The sequence below is a fragment of the Phyllobates terribilis genome, unplaced genomic scaffold (genome assembly GCF_046119375.1).
Source record: "Phyllobates terribilis strain yellow unplaced genomic scaffold, ASM4611937v1 Scaffold_3__8_contigs__length_932513732, whole genome shotgun sequence".
In the NCBI taxonomy this organism is placed as follows: Eukaryota; Metazoa; Chordata; class Amphibia; order Anura; family Dendrobatidae; genus Phyllobates; species Phyllobates terribilis.
Window position 1 is genome coordinate 289,076,074 of NW_027362763.1, and position 18,436 is coordinate 289,094,509.

The following is an 18,436-nucleotide window of genomic DNA, read 5'->3' on the forward strand; positions in this document are numbered from 1 at the left end:
TTGCTTTTTTTTTTTTTTTTTAGTCTGAATATTTCTTTTTTAAAATCTGTTCTATGGTTCCAGAGATATGGCCCTTCTTATTTACTGATAGTTTTTATGGACTTTACCAAGGGGTCGCGGCTCAGCTTTCTCTGGGGGCATGTCTTTAGGCTGTTCTGTATTACCCTATTCAACCACTGGGGAAGTAAAAAAAAATGTTCTGTGGAGTTTTCAGGAGTTGGCCTAGGCTCCTTAGTTCCAGGGAAAGGAAATATACATAGAAAACAGCCATACTACGTCCAGCAGATCACTTAGCATGAATGGGAGAGACTCACAGAAATCAAATTTCTTATCGACATTTCCTCCTAGCCCCCAGGACAAAGATCAGGCAGTATGTAATACTAACGATGATGGTATTATGTCTTTCCCAAGGATAGGACAGTGTCTTCTGAATGAAAAACAAATTAGTTATGGACAGCCTTTTTCCTATCTTTAGAGGATCTGTCAAACTCTACAGTGTTTTAACTGCTAAGACGTGTCTCTATATAGATTTTCAGAAGAAGAATAATGGAATCATCTGAAAGTACCTTTCTTACAATAGAATCACGAATACAATGTCAAAAAGAAAAAATTGCAGTGTTCATATGTCCACCATATTAAATTAAGACCTATACACAAGACATAAGAATTATGGTATCATAAAATATAACATTTATTGGTAGGATAAGATAAAATCACATAAAATGTTTATAAAGGGAAAAGTGACACAGAAAGAGAGAGGGGCCAGGCTAAGGGGTATGAAGGTCAACAAATTACAAAAATGCTGTCACATAGTAAATAATAATCTTCACTGGATTTGCAATATGTAAATAGTATGGTATATATAGAGAGAATATAAAGTGCTTAGTGCAAAGTAAACTACTCCATACTACCCTAGATGTAACTAAATATATAGGTTAAAGTGCTATGTACATCAACTGTGATGTCTCTATCAACCAGAGAATAGTCAGAATAAATAATTCCATAGTAGATGATGTGTGACATCATACACATACTGCTGAAGATGTTGCATAGACTGTTAAAGCCTTACTTTTACAAAGATCTGCCAGAAGAAGAAGCAGGATTCAGAAAAGGCAGGGAAACAAGAGATGTAATTGCTAACATTTGATGGATAATGGAAAAGGCCAAAGATTACAACAAAGAGGTCTATTTTTGCTTCATAGTCTACAGCAAAGCCTTCGACTGTGTTGATCACCAGAAACTTTGGAATACAAAGAAGGATATGGGTGTGCCGAAGGATATGGGTGTGCCGAATCATCTGATCAGCATCATTAGGAACCTTTACATTGATCAAAAAACAACAGTCCGAAAGGAACACTGCATAGTTCAAAGTAGAGTGAGGCATCAGACAAGGCTGCATCCTGTCACCATTTCTCTTCAATTTATATGCAGAAGTGATTTACTGGAAGGCTGGATTTCCCCAAAAGAAGGAATCAAAATTGCTGTACGAATCCTCAACAATCTTAAATACGCAAATGATACAACATATAGCAACAAGCATAGATGGAATAAAGTACTTATTATGGAGCGTAAAGATAGAAAAAGTTTGAAAATGGGACTGCTACTAAATACAAACAAAAATATATTGACTGCTGCCTGGTACGACCGGGACTCATTTGAGATGGATGGTGACGAACTGGAAGTTGTAAAGGACATCAATCTGCTCGGATCAATCAAGATGCAGCGACGACACCTAAGTCAATAGGAGAATAGCTATGGACAAATCAACAATGAAGTCACTAGACAAGGTCTTCAAATATATTTCACTGGCGACGAAGACACTACTTGTACATAGTCTGGTGTTTTCTGTAGTAACATATGGATGCGAAACCTGGACAATAAAGAAACAAGACAAAAGAAAAATCAACGCCTTCGAAATGTGGTTCTGAAGAAGGATGTTATCTATTCCATGCATGGCAAAAAGAACAAATCAAGCCAGACATGTCTGTTGAAGCAAGGATCACCAAGATAAGACTTGCCTACTTTGAACACATCATACGAAGAGAATAATCACTGAAGAACGACATCATGGTAGGAAAAAGGAACAAGGCGATGAGGATGACTATCAACCCTGATTGATACAATCAAATTAACATTGGAGAATATCCTGGTGGACCTATCTAGGCTTGCAGAAGATCTATCTTCCTACAGATCAATCATCCATCTAGTCTCCATGGCTTGAGATCGAGCTGAAGGCCGTTCAGTAATAAATAAATAATGTTATTTTTAGGGATAGTGTATCAGAATGAGCTGCTGAAGACAGAAGAGGGAAGAGACAAGCTCTGGGCATGGAATCTCTTCATGATGTCTGTGATACATGGAGACAAAGGGGATGGGAACAATTCCAATTAGAGATGATGTCACCTATAAGGTATCTGGATGCAAATGTTTAATTTTGATACTATGTTTCAATAGTATTGTGGTTCCTGTACTGTCCGCAGTCAGATGATGGCTGATATCAACAACTCCCAGTATCTCCTTACCATTGTAAAGAACATACTGGAAATTTTAGGTTCAAGCAATACAATTCTTTATGGGGCTGACCTGACATTACAATTGATCGCTGTACTAAACTTGGTGCTGTATATATGTACTGATTGTGGATCTGGCGCTGCATTCGTGTACAGTGGCTTGCAAATTTATTCACCCCTCTTGGCATTTTTCATGTTTTGCTACCTTACAACCTGGAATTTCAGGGGTTTATTGGGGGTTTGCATCAGTTCATGTAAAGAAAATGCCTACAACTGTGAACATTTGGTTCTCTTTACTGTGAAGCAAACAACAAATAGGACAAAATAACTGTAAACTTCAGCATGCATAACTATTCACCCCCCTAAAGTCAGTACTTTAGAGCCTCCTTTTGTGACAATTACAGCTGCAAGTTGCTCTATGAGCTTTCCACATCTTGCTAATGGGATTTTTGCCTATTCCTCAATGCAAAACTGCTCCAGCTACTTCAAGTTAGATTGTTTCCTCTTGTGAACAGCAATTATCAATTGGATTAAGGTCTGGGCTTTGAATAGGCCCCTCCAAAACATTTACACCTTTCCCCTTAAACTACTTGAGTGTTGCTTTTAGCAGTATGCTTTGGGTCATTGTCTTGTTGGAAGGTGAACCTCTCAGTCTCCGATCACTGGCAGACGGAAACAGGTTTTGCTCAAGAATATCCATGTATTTTGCACCATCCATCTTCTCCTCGACTCGGACCATTTTCCCTTTCCCTTCAGCAGAAAAATATCCCCACAGCATGATGCTGCCACCACTATGTCTCACTGTGGGGATGGTGGTTTTGGGGTGATGAGCGGTGTTTGGTTTGGCAACAGACATAGTGTTTACCTTGGTGGCCAAAAAGTTACATTTTGGTCTCATCTGACCACAGAACCTTCCTTCATACATTTAGGGGGTCTCACACATGTCTTTTGGCAAACTCAAAGTGAGCGTTACAATTTGTGTTTAAGTAAAGGCTTTTTATTCTGCCCACTCTTCCATAAAGGCTACCTCTATGAAGTGTACAGCTTATTGTGGTCGTATGGACAGATACTCCTGTCTCTGCTGCAGCTCCTTCAGGGTTACTTTTGGTTTCTGTGCTTCTGCTCTGATTAATGCTCTCCTTGCCCGGGCTGAGGGTTTTGGTGGGCAGCCCTCTCTTGGCAGGTTTGTTGTGTTTGTGTTATTTCCATTTGATGATAATGAATTTGATGGTGCTCCAGGGGATCATCAGAGATTGGGATATCTCTTTATAACCCAACCCTGACTTGTACATCTCAACAACTTTGTCCCTGATTTGTTTGGAGATCTCCCTAGTCTTCATAGTGTTGTTTGGTTAGAGGTGCTGCCTGCTTAATGGTTTGCAGCCTCTGTGGCCTTTCAGAAAAGGTGTGTATATACTGATAAGACCACATGACAGGGCACATTATGAAGGCAATTGCTTGCACCAGAAATTTTTAGGGGCCTTATTGCAAAAGGGGTGAATGCATATCCACATGCCAATTTAATTTTAATTTATGCCTATATTTTTCTCACTTCACCAACTTAGACTATTTAGAGCTGATGCATGACATACAAATCGAATTACAAAAATATTTACACACAGGTTATAATGTAACAAAATAGGTTGTAAGCCAAGGGGTGGGGGTGAATACTTTCACAAGCCACTGTACTGATGTTGGTTCTGGCGCTACATTCATGTACTGATGGTGGTTCTGGTGCTGCATTCATATACTAATGGCAGTTCTGACGCCGCTCTCATGTGCTGTCAGTAGTTCTCATCTTGTACATGTAGCAATCCATAACATGCTTCATAGTTATGTTAAAACTTAAAAAATCCTCAGTTTAAAGATTTGAGCTAATGAGGAAGATTTGGCAATTTTCTGCTCCAAAGACTCAGTTATGTTAGTGTGTGGCCTTTGGACCAAAAAATGTTGTGCACCCCTAGTATAAACCCTCACATTGTTTGGATGGGAGCTTAAACCCCAGAGTAGTCTGTAGATAAATAGGTGGCTGCCAGACCTCTCTCTGTCGAATTCCTGTCCATGGGTTCGGTAAATAGATTGATTGTAGTGAAGCAGAGAAAATGGGAGTATTTGGTCAGCGCTGAAACCACTGAACTAATCTCCAGGTGTAAGAACTTTATCTAATGTGCAAGACAGAGAGCGAGCTAATTAGACAAGAGTAGACCAATATTTCCGGAGAGATTAGAGATCGTTCTGTCATTAGTGATTCTCAACCTGCAGAAAAAAAAATCGTAATCTCTATTCCATACTAGTGGTTAAAATGTCAATGAACCATGGATTGTACTGAAAAATACACTATGAAGCGACATATACATACTAAATCACATAAATCCTCTACCACAACATGTGAACAATTCAAGGCCTAGTGACATGTACAAAATGGTGCTTTGCAAATGCTAAGTATCTATGTAACAGCTTTCATATAGTGCTCACTGTAGTCTGCAGCCACCATGCATGTTTCACCAGGGCTTCATCAGGAGGTGAGGAGAGAGCACATTACTCAATATATTTTAGGCTTCCTATCCAATCAAAGAGTGCAAATAGTCAATGATTATGGGGCCAAAAAGCCATTAGTGGCCATCCCTGAAAAGACTCAATGATTATGGGGCCAAAAAGCCATTAGTGGCCATCCCTGAAAAGACTGAGGATTAAACAGACTTTACTTTATATTTTTTTTCATTTGTATAGGGTGTTACATTGTAACAGAAAAAAATAAATGCAACAGTAATCTAATACACTATGATACAACAAATGCTACAGCGCATACTGAAGGAATAAGAGAAGCATGGTCATCAGTGATTTGGATAGTGTCCCTTCCTTGCTTTTTAAGTCTTACTCTTCTACAGACTTGGTACGCCCACCAACTATAACAGGTAACTGCAATATCTTGTATACGAAAGGTGTCAGGGGAATCTGCAGGTTTAAACTAGCCTTACCATCTGTCTACAGCCCAGATCAGCCATTCGCTAGATAATTACACTCAGATCTAATTACGCTTTGGTGTCAGAATTACCGTCCTTGCTGAATGGAGGAAGCTATTCAGTGACATGACAAAGCAGGTTCACTACAATACAATAATCTGTGGAAGGCTTTGTTCACAAAATAGATTGATTTCTAATGTCTTGGTAACTGAAAACATAATTGCGAGTGTTCTGTTTTCATTTACTTCTTTATTGACTAAGATAGTAAAAATGATGAATGGCAGGTTTTTTCTTCCTTTTCTGGGTAGAACAGTCTGGCAAGGTAGGTTATTCTGTCCACCAAAACATTCAGAAAGGAGGCATTAGCCATAATAATAAAAAAAACAACAACTTTGAAATCAATGGGACTTACAAAAAACACTTTTATATATATATTTTTTTCAATAAAAAACAGAATAAAGTAGAGATAAATGTTCATGTGAACTGGATCCAATATGTTTTCTCATAAAAATTCTATAACAGCTATAAATCATTAGTAGCTTTCATTAGTTACATGCGGGGAAGGTGTGTCGGCACCATCTGTTGTTCATATGCCGAGACAGACCAGACCTTCAAAAGACTTTTGGTGCGTTTAGAGAAATCCAGTGGCATAACATCAAAAAATAGAAGGAATAATCGCACAGAGGACAACGGCTGTTTCACACCAAACTGCGCTTCAACAGGCCCTTGTATCAAATACAAGTGTATCAAATACAAGGACCTGTTGAAGCGCTGTTTGGTGTGAAACAGCCGTTGTCCTCTGTGCATTCCGTTCACCTCTGCAACCCGATGTTTTAAGTTTCCAATTAAAGTGTTGAAGTTTTAAAGAGACGGTGAGTGCGATTTTTTTTCCTTCTATTTTTTTATTTCATTAGTTACAAAGCAGCCAAGAAAAGTAGAATAATGCTCATATTATGGCCTTGTTCACAACACCCAGACCCACATTGGTTCTATGGAATTGACAAAGGTTGGATTACCCAAGATTTAAATGAATACAATTGTATGGTTCTAGATTTGGAACAGAAGAATCAGACGGTACATGTGTCTAATGCTACATCCGTGTGACACGTCCTAGTGCTGTCTGTTTTTTTTTTCTCTGACATCACACTGATCCATGATTGTGACATACACACAAGAGGTTGAATAGGTCCGTGTTTCCGGTCTATGAGCATTTCCTATTCTCCATCGTTTTGCGGATCTGACTTGGCCATTAAACTGTATAGGGATCCGTTAGGCACTGATGAAACTAGGAAGACATATTGTGTACTTAAGACTTCAGTCCTAGTGTCATCTGCTTTTAACTGATACATTGTAACGTATCAGGCTGCGTGCCCACTGTGCGTTTTTCAAGCGTTTTTGCCGCGGAATTTCCGCAGCGAAAACGCTTAAAAAAAACGCTTGGTAATACGTGTCACATGGTCCCCAATGATGATCCGCATGTTCTGTGCACATGCTGCGGAAATTTCCGCTGTGAATTATCATTGCGGAAAAATACTCAGCATGTCCATTAATTTTGCGGACACGCAGTGTAATTGCCGCCATTGAATTGCTTAATATCCGCATGACTACATGTGCACATGCTGATATTAAGCAATTCAATGTGCGTGTCATCCAGACCCGGGTACCATAGTACCTGTAAAAAAAAGAATTTAAAATAATAAAAAAAAAACCCTTATACTTACCTTCTGATGGCCCCCGGTCCGCATAGCGATGCGTCCTGGCTCCCCGGCAGCTCGCGATGGTCTAAAAGGACCTTCCATGACGTCATGCTGATGTCGGCGGTCGCATGACCTGTCACATGACTAAATGACGTCATGGAAGGTCCTTTTAGACCATCGCGAGCTGCCGGGGAGACCGGAAAAGGAGACCGGGGGCCATCAGAAGGTAAGTATAACCTTTTTTTAACTATTAACTTGGTCACACTATATAAATCCATGCCGGTTGCATGGATTTATATAGGGTGACCAAGTTGTCAAGCACTTTTCCAAGTGATGCTAAAATTGCTTGGAAAAGCGCTTGATAACCCACATGCAGAAATGTATGTGAAGAACGCTTCACTAACGCTTCTACCTGGCAGGAAAAACGCATGTAAAATCCGCTTGCGTTTTTCCTGCCAGGGAGATGCAGAAAAAATCTGCCGCATTTCTGCATCGTGGGCACTTAGCCTTAATGAATAAAAAAAAGTACAGGAAGGCTTCCTGCTTCAGTGGAAAAAAAGGGGGATGAGAAAAAAAGACTGGAGTAATGCCATAACACCTAAGAAAAAAAAAAAAGGTCCATTTCTCTTGGATGGTAGCACTCACACAAATGCGTGAATGTAGCCTAAGATTCAGCTTTATTAAAAAATAGCCTTGAACTTTATAAAGCGATTGCGGTGCTACATATTGGAAATAATCTTATGATGATCTACCAAACCATGTCTGCCTTATTCAAGCATAAAATAGTTACATTACCAGTATACTGTATTATTTAGCATTTTCCCTACAATTAAGAAGCCCTTTCGAATTCTCACTTTTACACCTCATTTAGACCTATATTTTTTGTATACAAGAAAAAAAGGGCCGTTTTTCATTTGTGTGATTGGTAACCTTTTTCATCGATTTTTGGTTAGAGAGTATGTTTTTCTCGTGTGAAAAAAAATCACAACAATCCAAGCTTTTCATACTAATTAAATAGTATAAATTGGACAGGACTCGGATGAAACATGGAAGGCATTTGTGTGCTGTCCATTTTTTTGTTCACCAAACTATAGACTTCGCTTGGTGAATTTGGTCAGTGACTTAAATCAAAAATGGACATGTTTCAATTCTTTGTTTTGGGTGGTTTTGTGGACTTTCTGCCTTTAAAAAGATAGAGACATGTGAATAGCACAAAAGTGGGTATGTATCCTATACATGAAAAATATGGATGGAACATTTATATACATAACAGACATCTGGATGAGGCCTTAGAACAGCAGACATGTATTGCTGTGATGCTCTCCTCCACTCTCCAGCCCATAGTTATTTTACTGCTTAAAGGGAATCTGTCACCCACCTGATATCAGACCTCTACTATGGCCATACAAGATATAGAAAAGTAAATCTATACATACATGTACAAAATAGAATTGATTAAAGCGCTTTTCTCTGCAATCAGACCTCTTACTATGGGCCATACAGGTATGTATAGATTTACTTTTCTATAACCTGTATGGCCATAGTAGAGGTCTGATATGTCCAAAGTGGTGACAGATTCCCTTTAAGTAACAGAGGGACTAAATGAACACTTTGGGTGAGCTTACCACATTCTCACAGTACTGAGATAAGTCATCCACTCCTACATGAGACATGAAAACTGGCACATACCCACCTTGTCCCTCAGACATTACAAAAGTAAAGTGTTAAGTTATAATGTTCTTATACGGCAAAGCCTGGACACTGCTGTTCATGTGCTGGTGTGACGTAAACTAGAAGCTGAAATGTTTTGCAGACAAAATAGGTTTTCATCACAAGATATGTGTAGGGCATTTGGATATCACACGAGAAGAGAGCAACTATACAAGCAATGGTTGTTACAGGTCTTATACTCAAGGAGCCGTCACCTTTTACAAAATATATTACACTGTTTATAATCTGTACATACACTGTTGATTTATGGAAATTACAATATAAATTGTGCAAACATGATGATTTTCATGACAATCATGGCTACTTTACAAGCAAAAATGTGAACATTTCTATGTAGGTTTTGTAACTAAAAATTACACAAAACATCATAATAACTGCTGCTGATGTGTGTTTGTCATTTTGTGCATTACAATTGTCCATCGTGAGGACAGATTGCCTTTCGGTCAGGATGGGTGTTTGTCACTTTTGACAGCAAGAATAGTGCAGAATTAGCGCAATGTACCAGGAATGGCTTCTATTATAAATAGAGGTCTTAACACCAGTATGAATAGTAATATAACATATATTTAACTTATCCTACTGACATTTAATCAAATAAACTGATGAGATTGAACAGTCTTTCAAAGCGAATGTGATTATAAAATAAACTGAGTAGAGAAGACAGTAGACATAATGGATTTGTAGGGGTAGATGTGATACTGTAGGTGGTTTTATCCTGGGAGCCGAGACATTACGGTGTTGTAACGCAGTTGAATAGTAATTTACTTCTATTAACAAAATATTTTTCTGAAATACAAAGAAGAAATGATATGTACACACAAATGACAAACAAAGGCGCGTCAAAGAGGAAATATGGACTTAAGCCACATGATCCCATTCATTTGTCTCTAAACAAATCCCAATGTAACCCATTCACTTAGAACGCTCTTTGGCCACGCAGCTTGTGTCCTAGAGAATATCGCCGTGTAGCCCCTGCCTAATGCTTGCCTACAACAAGCAGTTTCTTGCACAGTACTTGTGGGGCAGTTCTTTAGCACAATACTGCAGCTTAGTGTGAATGAGGCCTAATGGTTTAGATAAGCAGGCTTTCTGTGAGTGACTAATACCAAACAATTTAGTTAAAGGATACTTTTCTACTCTAACAAATTGCCTGGAAGTTCTTTGAACTAAGATATTTTACTAACTTCAGACATGGAATGCAAGACTCCTGCACAGGCTGCTGGGAACTTCCCGGTTAGACATTTACAATTGCAATCAAAATTATTCACCCCGATTTACAAAGGCGGTTTATTAGCAAAATGTACAAATTTTCTGCCGTTTGCAATAAACCAATCAAACAAGAACAAAAATAAATAGCTCAACACAACTAATATAATAAGAAATTTCTCCACATTCAGCACAAAATGCCCCTTTCAATGAATACTTGCATCTCAGAATGACTCAACCCTTCATGACTTGCGCCTTTACTACTTACTACAGCACCTTTGGCTGTTATGATTTGCTGTAAATAAGGTGCATAACCATCCACCAGCTTGTGGCAGCGTTCCTGAGGAATATAAGCTCATTCCTCCTGGGTGATTGTGTACAGTTCAGAGTTGTTCAGAGAAGCATTCTTGATAGCAAAAGCATAAATTATTAAAGGGAACTTGTCATGTTGCATATGTCAGGGGAATATCTAGTGGGAAAGAAGGAGCAGGCGGGGCCAGCATGGGGGCGCTGATGGGCCGCCTGATGGTGGTCCAATGTGTCTCCCAGGTGGCTGCATTTTGCTGCTCCTGGAGTGTGATTTGGCCTTCTTCTGAGCCAGCTGTCAAGCTGATAACCGGCTCAAACAAAGTGTAACACACCGGCTCCCAGCATTCAATTGTATTAACGTCTTTTGGGTACAAGTACAATTGCAGTCCTGGCCACTGGAACTTCCGGGTCAGGGCGATGTTAGCAGCATCATCAGGTCACCGGCTCACACTGATGATGTCACTCTTCAGCACCGCATAGGCACAGTGAACAAACGTCTGTATGGTAAGCACTCCAATGGTGCTAAAGAAACAGAAGATTTATTGTAATGGACATTCTTGTGAGGACACAGTGTGGGTGGGAAAATATGTGAAAAAACAGTATGGAGAGTGGGGATGGAGTAATATGTTAGACAGTAGAAGGAGCACAGGGGGGTGGAATGTGTGAGGAGACAGAATGGGGAGAGGGATGTGGCAGGAGACTGTATAGGGAGTAGGAGGGGATGTGTGAAGGGGACAGTCTGGGGGGTGTGGAAACAGTATGCGAAGCGGGAAAATGTGTGAGACGACAGTATTGAGGGAAATGGTGTGAGGAGAGTATGGGGAGAAAAGTGTGAGGGGGGCATAGAATAGAGACTAGGAAGTGTGGGGGAGGCAGTATGGAGAGGGGTAACATGGGGGGACAGAGTGAGGGCACAGTAGGGAGGGAACAATATGCAGAGGGGGAGTGTGAGGACAGTGCAAAGTATAGAGACTGGGAAGTATATGGGGAGACAGGGTGAGAAGACAGTGTGCTGTTCATGTACCATAAAAGAGACTGTGTGGGAGGCATATTTTCTGCAGGGGCACAGCTTAGAGCAGATAATTTTATTCAGGAGCATTATAATCACGCTGTTATTTTTAAGGGCACTGTCGGATGTGCTGCAGAAGACCGGAGAAGATGGAAGTTTGCGGAGACGAGTTGTGGATGTCCAAAGTCATCATAGCATCTGAACAAGATGGAGAAAAAAAAGAACGAATGGCTCTAATCAGAAAATGTTTATTTGTGATATTGACTACATCTCATTAGTACTGTAGTTCCTGTATGGACTTGCAGTTTAATAATGACTGATCACTCCCAGCAATTCCTTACCATTGTTAAGGACATACTGGGAATTGTAGGTTTACGCGATACAATTGTATAATGGACTGTCCTGACATTACAATTGATCATTTTACTAAGCTTGGTGCTGTATTCCTGTACAGATTGTGGTTCTAGTGTTGTATTTCTGATGTATTTCTGTACTGTAGGTGGTTCTGGTGATGAATTCCTGTACTGCTGGGTGTTCTGGTGATGTATTCCTGTACTGTATTTTTGTAATGATGGGGGTTGTGATGCTGTGTTTCTGTACTGATGGGAGTTCTGGCAATATATTTATGCGCTGTTATTGGTTCTGATCCTGTACACATGTAACAATCCATAACTTGTAAGATTACATGATACATGGCTATGCTAATAAAGTATTGTGCTGTCTGACAAGGTAAGGGTTACTACATTTGCATTTATATATCCCTTATATATCCATCCATTGCAGTGCATAGGTGCATTGCCATGCGTGAGACCAGTGATCAGAGTAATAAAAGGACTAAGTAAAAAGTAAAAAAAAAGTTAAGAAGAAAATTGAAAATAAATAAATAAAAAACAACCATGTCCAGAACGACCCAGTCTGTAAAACTGCCACACTGGTTAACCCCTACAATGAACTCCGTAAAGAAAACAACAAACAACAAGCTGCCATACAGCTACAGTTGTGCTCAAAAGTTTACATACCCCTGCAGAATTTTTCCTTTCTTGGCCTTGTTTCAGAGAATATGAATGATAACAAAAAAAACTTTTTTTCCTCCACTCACGATTATTGGTTGGGTGAAGCCATTTATTGTCAAACTACTGTGTTTTCTCTTTTTAAATCTTAATGACAACCAAAAACATCCAAATGACCCTGATCAAAAGTTTACATACCCTGGTGTTTTTGGCCTGATAACATGCTCAGAATTTGACACAAATGGGTTTGAATGGCTACTAAAGGTAACATCCTCACCTGTGACCTGTTTGCTTGTAATCAGTGTGTGTGCATAAAAGCTGAGTGAGTTTCTGGAAATCAGACAGACTCTTGCATCTTTAATCCAGCCACTGACGTTTCTGGATTGTGAGTCATGGGGAAAGCCAAATAATTGTCAACGGATCTACGGGAAAAGGTAGTTGATCTGTATAACACAGGAACAATATCCAAGGAATTGATAATGCCAGTCAGCAGCATTCAAACTGTGATTAACAAATGGAAAATCAGGGGCTCTGTAAAAACCAAACTACGGTCAGGTAGACCAACAAAAATTTCGGCCACAACTGCCAGGAAAATTGTTCGGGATGCAAAGAAAAACCCAAAAATAGCATCAGCTAAAATTTAGGACTCTCTGAAAACTAGTGGTGTGGCTGTTTCAACATGCACAATAAGGAGGCACTTGAAGAAAAATGGGCTGCATGGTCAAGTCTCCAGAAGAAAGCCATTACTACGCAAATGCCACAAAGTATCTGGCCTACAATACGCCAAACAGCACAGAGACAAGCCTCAAAACTTCTGGAACAAGGTAATTTGGAGTGGTGAGACCAAAATTGAACTTTTTGGCCACAACCATAAACGTTATATTTGGAAAGAGGTCAACAAGGCTTATGATGAAAGGAACACCATTCCTACAGTAAGGCACGAAGGTGGATCGTTGATGTTTTAGGGATGTGTGAGCTACAAAGGCACAGGAATCTTGGTAAAAGTTGAAGGAAAGATGAATGCAGCACAGTTCAGCAAATACTGGAGGCAAATTTGCACTCATCAGCCTGGAAGCTGCACATGGGACGAACTTGGACGTTCCAAATTGACAACGATCCAAAACACAAGGCCAAGTCGACCTGTCATTGGCTACAGCAGAACAAAGTGAAGGTTCTGGAGTGGCCATCTCAGTCTCCTGACCTCAATATCATTGAGCCACTCTGGGGAGATTTCAAGCGTACAGTTCATGCTAGACAGCCCAGGAATTTACAGGAACTGGAGGCTTTTTGCCAAGAAGAATGGGCAGCTTTACCATGTGAGAAAATAAAGAACCTCATCCACAACTACCACAAAAGACTTCAAGCTGTAATTGATGTTAGAGGGGGCAATACACGGTATTAAGAACTGGGGTATGTGAACTTTTGATCAGGGTCATTCGAATGTTTTTGGTTGTCATTAAGATTTAAAAAAAGAGAAAATACAGTAGTTTGACAATAAATGGCTTCACCCAACCAATAACCATGAGTGGAGAAAAAGTTTTCTTTGTTATCATTCATATTCTCTGAAACAAGGTCAAGAACGGAAAAATTCTGCTGGTGTATGTAAACTTTTGAGCACAACTGTATATCAGCGGAAAAATAAAAAATTTATAGCTCTCAGAATATAATGATGCGAAAAATATATTTTCTACAAAATTGTTTTTATTGTGTAGAACTTAGCAACAAAACATTAAAAAAATGATATAAATGTGGTATCGCTGTACTGAGCCTGAAAAATAAAGCTTTTACTTTCACTTTTACCATATGGTTGTAGCATCGGCGTCTCTGCCTCCTGCCAGGCAGAGACGCCGTCCCTCTCACCTCCCCGCTCCCCGCGCTTCGTCCTCCGGCGCTCCTCTTCCTGCAGCGGCCGGCTCTCTCTTAAAGGGGCCGAGCGCCGTCCTAAGGAGTCCCCGGCCAATAGCCGGAGGACCTCCCATATTTAAGGCACCTCCTCCAAAATGGAGGTGCCCGAGCAAAAGTTGTTGCACAAGTGTACTTACCTCTGCTTCAGCCCTCAGGTCCCGTTGCCAGCCTGACTACCAGTCCTGTCTGCCAGCTTGTCTACTCTCCAGCCTGACAGTCTGTCTCCGGTCTTCCGCCAGTCTGTCTATGGGCAAGTCCACCTGCTTACCAGGAAGCACCTGCCAGTTACCTGCCTGCTACCTGCCGTGCCTGCTAACCCGCTCACCTGGGAGCGCTCGCCTGCTAACCATCTGTTACCTGCTAGCCTACCTGGAGGCTCTGCCGTCACTTGCTGTGACCACCTGCCTGCTAGCCTAGAGACTTTAGCCTGCTTGGCCGTCACTTGCCGTGACCACCTGTTAGCCTACCTGGAGGCTCCTGCTGTCACTTGCTGTGACCACCTGCCTGGTAAACCTAGAGACTACCACTTGCTCTGCTGTCACGTACCGTGACCACCTGTCTGCTAACCAGAGACTTCTGCCTGCTTGCTGTGTCCATCCGCCATACCGGTCAGTCCCAGCCATGTGACCCGTGGGAGCCGCCTGCTCTCTTACAAGGTCGTCCCCAGAGTAGCACCTGGTCCCTCTGCCCGGATCCTCCCTGGTCACGGAGTCGTTAGCCGCCGTCCGACCAGGGTCGGTTCGGGTTGATACTTAGTTACGCCCCTCTGGGTCCCTCCTTGCACCGCTGCACAGAGGTTCCACCACCCGGACGCGCAACAATGGTGAACAGCATAAACAAAAAACCCAAAAAAACAGTCTGAGTAGCTGGCTTTTGTTCATTCTGCCTCCCAAAAATCAAAACAGAAAGCGATATTGTGCCCAAAAATGGTACCAATAAAAACGGCAACTCATGCCACAAAAAATAAGTCCTTACATGACTGTCGGCAGAAATATAGAAAAATTATAGCTCTCAAAATATAGCGGTGCAAAAACTAGTTTTTCTAAAAAAAACGCTATCAATCTTGTATTGCACTGACCCGTAGAATAAATTTGTCTAATCACTTATACCACGTGGTGAACAGCATAAAAAATAAATAAAAGAAATTCTTCACCTGCTGTTGCTTTATTCTGCCTCCCAAATATCGCAGTAAGGCTCGGCTCACATTTATCCTGTGCACTGCTCTGAGAGCTTACACCGGGGTGTCCATGTAAATCTCTGAAATACAGATTCAGACAAAACCTCTGGCTGAAGATTCCCTGTAATGAGGCACTGGACGCAGTCTGGCCGAGGATCCGGTCGTGTCTGTCATTTTAGGCTGGCATAAATGTCGACCACAGTTTTGTACACCTCTTAAAAGCAGGATAACGCTGAACATAAGCCACACAGTAACTCTGCTGCCTCATTAGTGAATGGATTCCTCAGAGGTTTCATCTGAATCACGTATTTGTAGATTTATATGGAAACCCCGATGTAAGTGCTCAGCGTAGAGCACAGGAAAAATGTGATGATCCAAAATGTTCTGTACCCCAAAATGCCACCAATTAAAGCTTCTACTCAACCCGCAAAAAACAAGTCCCCACCAAGGTTCGTAATCTGTTAACAGAAATATATGGGGTTTCCACATTACTGGTAGCGCAAAGGCTCTGAAAAAGTGATGTGGCTCCCACCCAGAGTAATCCAGAGAAATCTGCGCTCTCAAATCCAAATGCCCCCTCCTCGTGAGCCCCACAGTGTGTATAAGCCCACGTTTGGCATTACTGTAGTGAGGAGAGCCCTCTTAGTTAACGGGGTGTGTGTCTCCAAAATCACGAGCTGGGTATAATTTACTGGGCACTACAATGGCAGATTTTCATTTTCATTCAGCAACATCCATTGCTGCTCGTTTCTGAAAAACACCCATGGAGTAAAAAAATTAGTACACCGGTAGATCAATTGCCCGAGTGGTGTAATTTACAATTTTGGGGTCAATTGAGGGAGGTTTCTGCTTTTCTGGGATAGTATGCAAACTATCTTACGAATATTTGTTGTCCAAGAGTCAAATAGCGCTCTTTCCCTCCGAAGTGTTGACGTGTGACCAAACAGTACTGTACAGCCACATATGGGGTATTGCCATGTTCATGAGAAATTGTGTAACAAAGTATGTGGTCATTTTTACCTATTTTCACTTGTAAACACATGCTGATGCAGGTTTTGTCTCCCTACTGAGGTAATTACGGCCGACAGCGGCCATGTATGATGTGAGGGACATTGATATATATATATATAATAGTATGCTATCCATTATGCAAATATGTCTCCTTCCTCTCTTTACTAGCACTTTTTCCATTCTATCTATAGCTGAGGCTTAGTATGATCTTAGAGAGGTTTCATACCTGCATCTGACATGCTGTGTATCTGCTTTTTAAAATCATTTTATATGTAAATGTGTGTATTTTTGCTCCCCTCCTCCCTACAATTCCTGTGCAATATTTATAATAAAGTCTTTTCAACTTTTTCACCATGATGGGCCATTTGATCGTTTTCTTTCTGCCTTTGGCACCCTCCTGTTAGTATGGTTTGACGATAGGCCTTCTATAAATCCGATCGGCAGGTTACAATATGGATGATATATTTATCTTTTATTATTTAATATTTCCAATTATTATATGTAACCCAGTGCTCTGTTCTAATTACCACCCCTATTTTCACTTGTGAAAATGTAAAATCTGGGGCTAAAACAACATTATAGTGGTAAAAATTTAATATTTTTTTATTCACCAATCAATGTTATAAAATTTTGTTAAACATGTGGTGTCAATACTCACTGCACCCCTAGATGATTTCATTAAGAGATGTAGTTTGTAAAATGGGGTCACGTATGGGGGTCCTGCTGTCCTGACACCTCCGATGCATTGCCAATGTGACATGGCACCCGCAAACCATTCCCGGCAAATCTGAAGTCAGATATGGCGTTCCTTCCCTTCTGAGCTTTGCACTGTGCCTAAAAATGATAATTACTTACTGGCAGTGTCGGACTGGAGTGTCTGGGGCCCACAGGAGGAATTGATCCTCAGGGCCCACCCTACAGCAATATGCAGATACCTGATAGCCGATATCTCCGTTATAGTGGAGCGTCGACTGTAAATCACAGACGGCTCCTGCACATCTAGTGTGCAAATACTATAACTGGGATGTACAATTACGGTAGTTGGCATAAAAAGGGTTCTTTGGTTAAAACAAGTTATCATCGATCCATGGGATCCACAGGATCGGTGATAACTTATTGATCGTTTGGGTTTGAACATTGGAAAACGCACCTATCGGAAGAATGGGGAAGATTTATCCCTGTCAGGACACTTATCCCCATTTTAAAATGCAGCGGCAGATGGGAGGTCTGACCGCAGACTTATTCATTCTCTTTGGGGCTTCCAGAAAAAAACAAGAACAGCCACTGAGGGAATGAATGGACCAGTGGCCAAGTCGCACATGAGCTCCAGTCTAATGGGGATAAAAGCTCCACATTCTACCAATCGGTGCGGGTCCCAACAGTTAGACCCTCACTAATCAATAATTTATCACTTATCCTGTGGAGAGGTGATTACTTGTTTTCCTCGGAGAACCCCTGTAAGTGCATCTTGTTCCAAGTATTTAATCACTAATGGAAATAAAGAATCTTCTCCTAATTAATAGCAGAGAGAATAAATGACCACCATACACAACACAATCCACTTTACCAACACCAATAGTACCACATACAAGGGAGAAATACTGCCACACCATGACTGGACTACATATTACCACCACATAGTGACCGAATAATACTACATACAAGGGAGAAATACTACCACACCATGACCAGACCACATATTACCACCACATAGTGACTGAATAATACTACATACAAGGGAGAAATACCACCACACCATGACCAGACCATATATTACCATCACATAGTGACTGAATAATACCACATACAAGGGAGAAATACCACCGCACCATGACCAGACCACATATTACCACCACATAGTGACTGAATAATACCACATACAAAGGAGAAATACCACCACACCGTGAC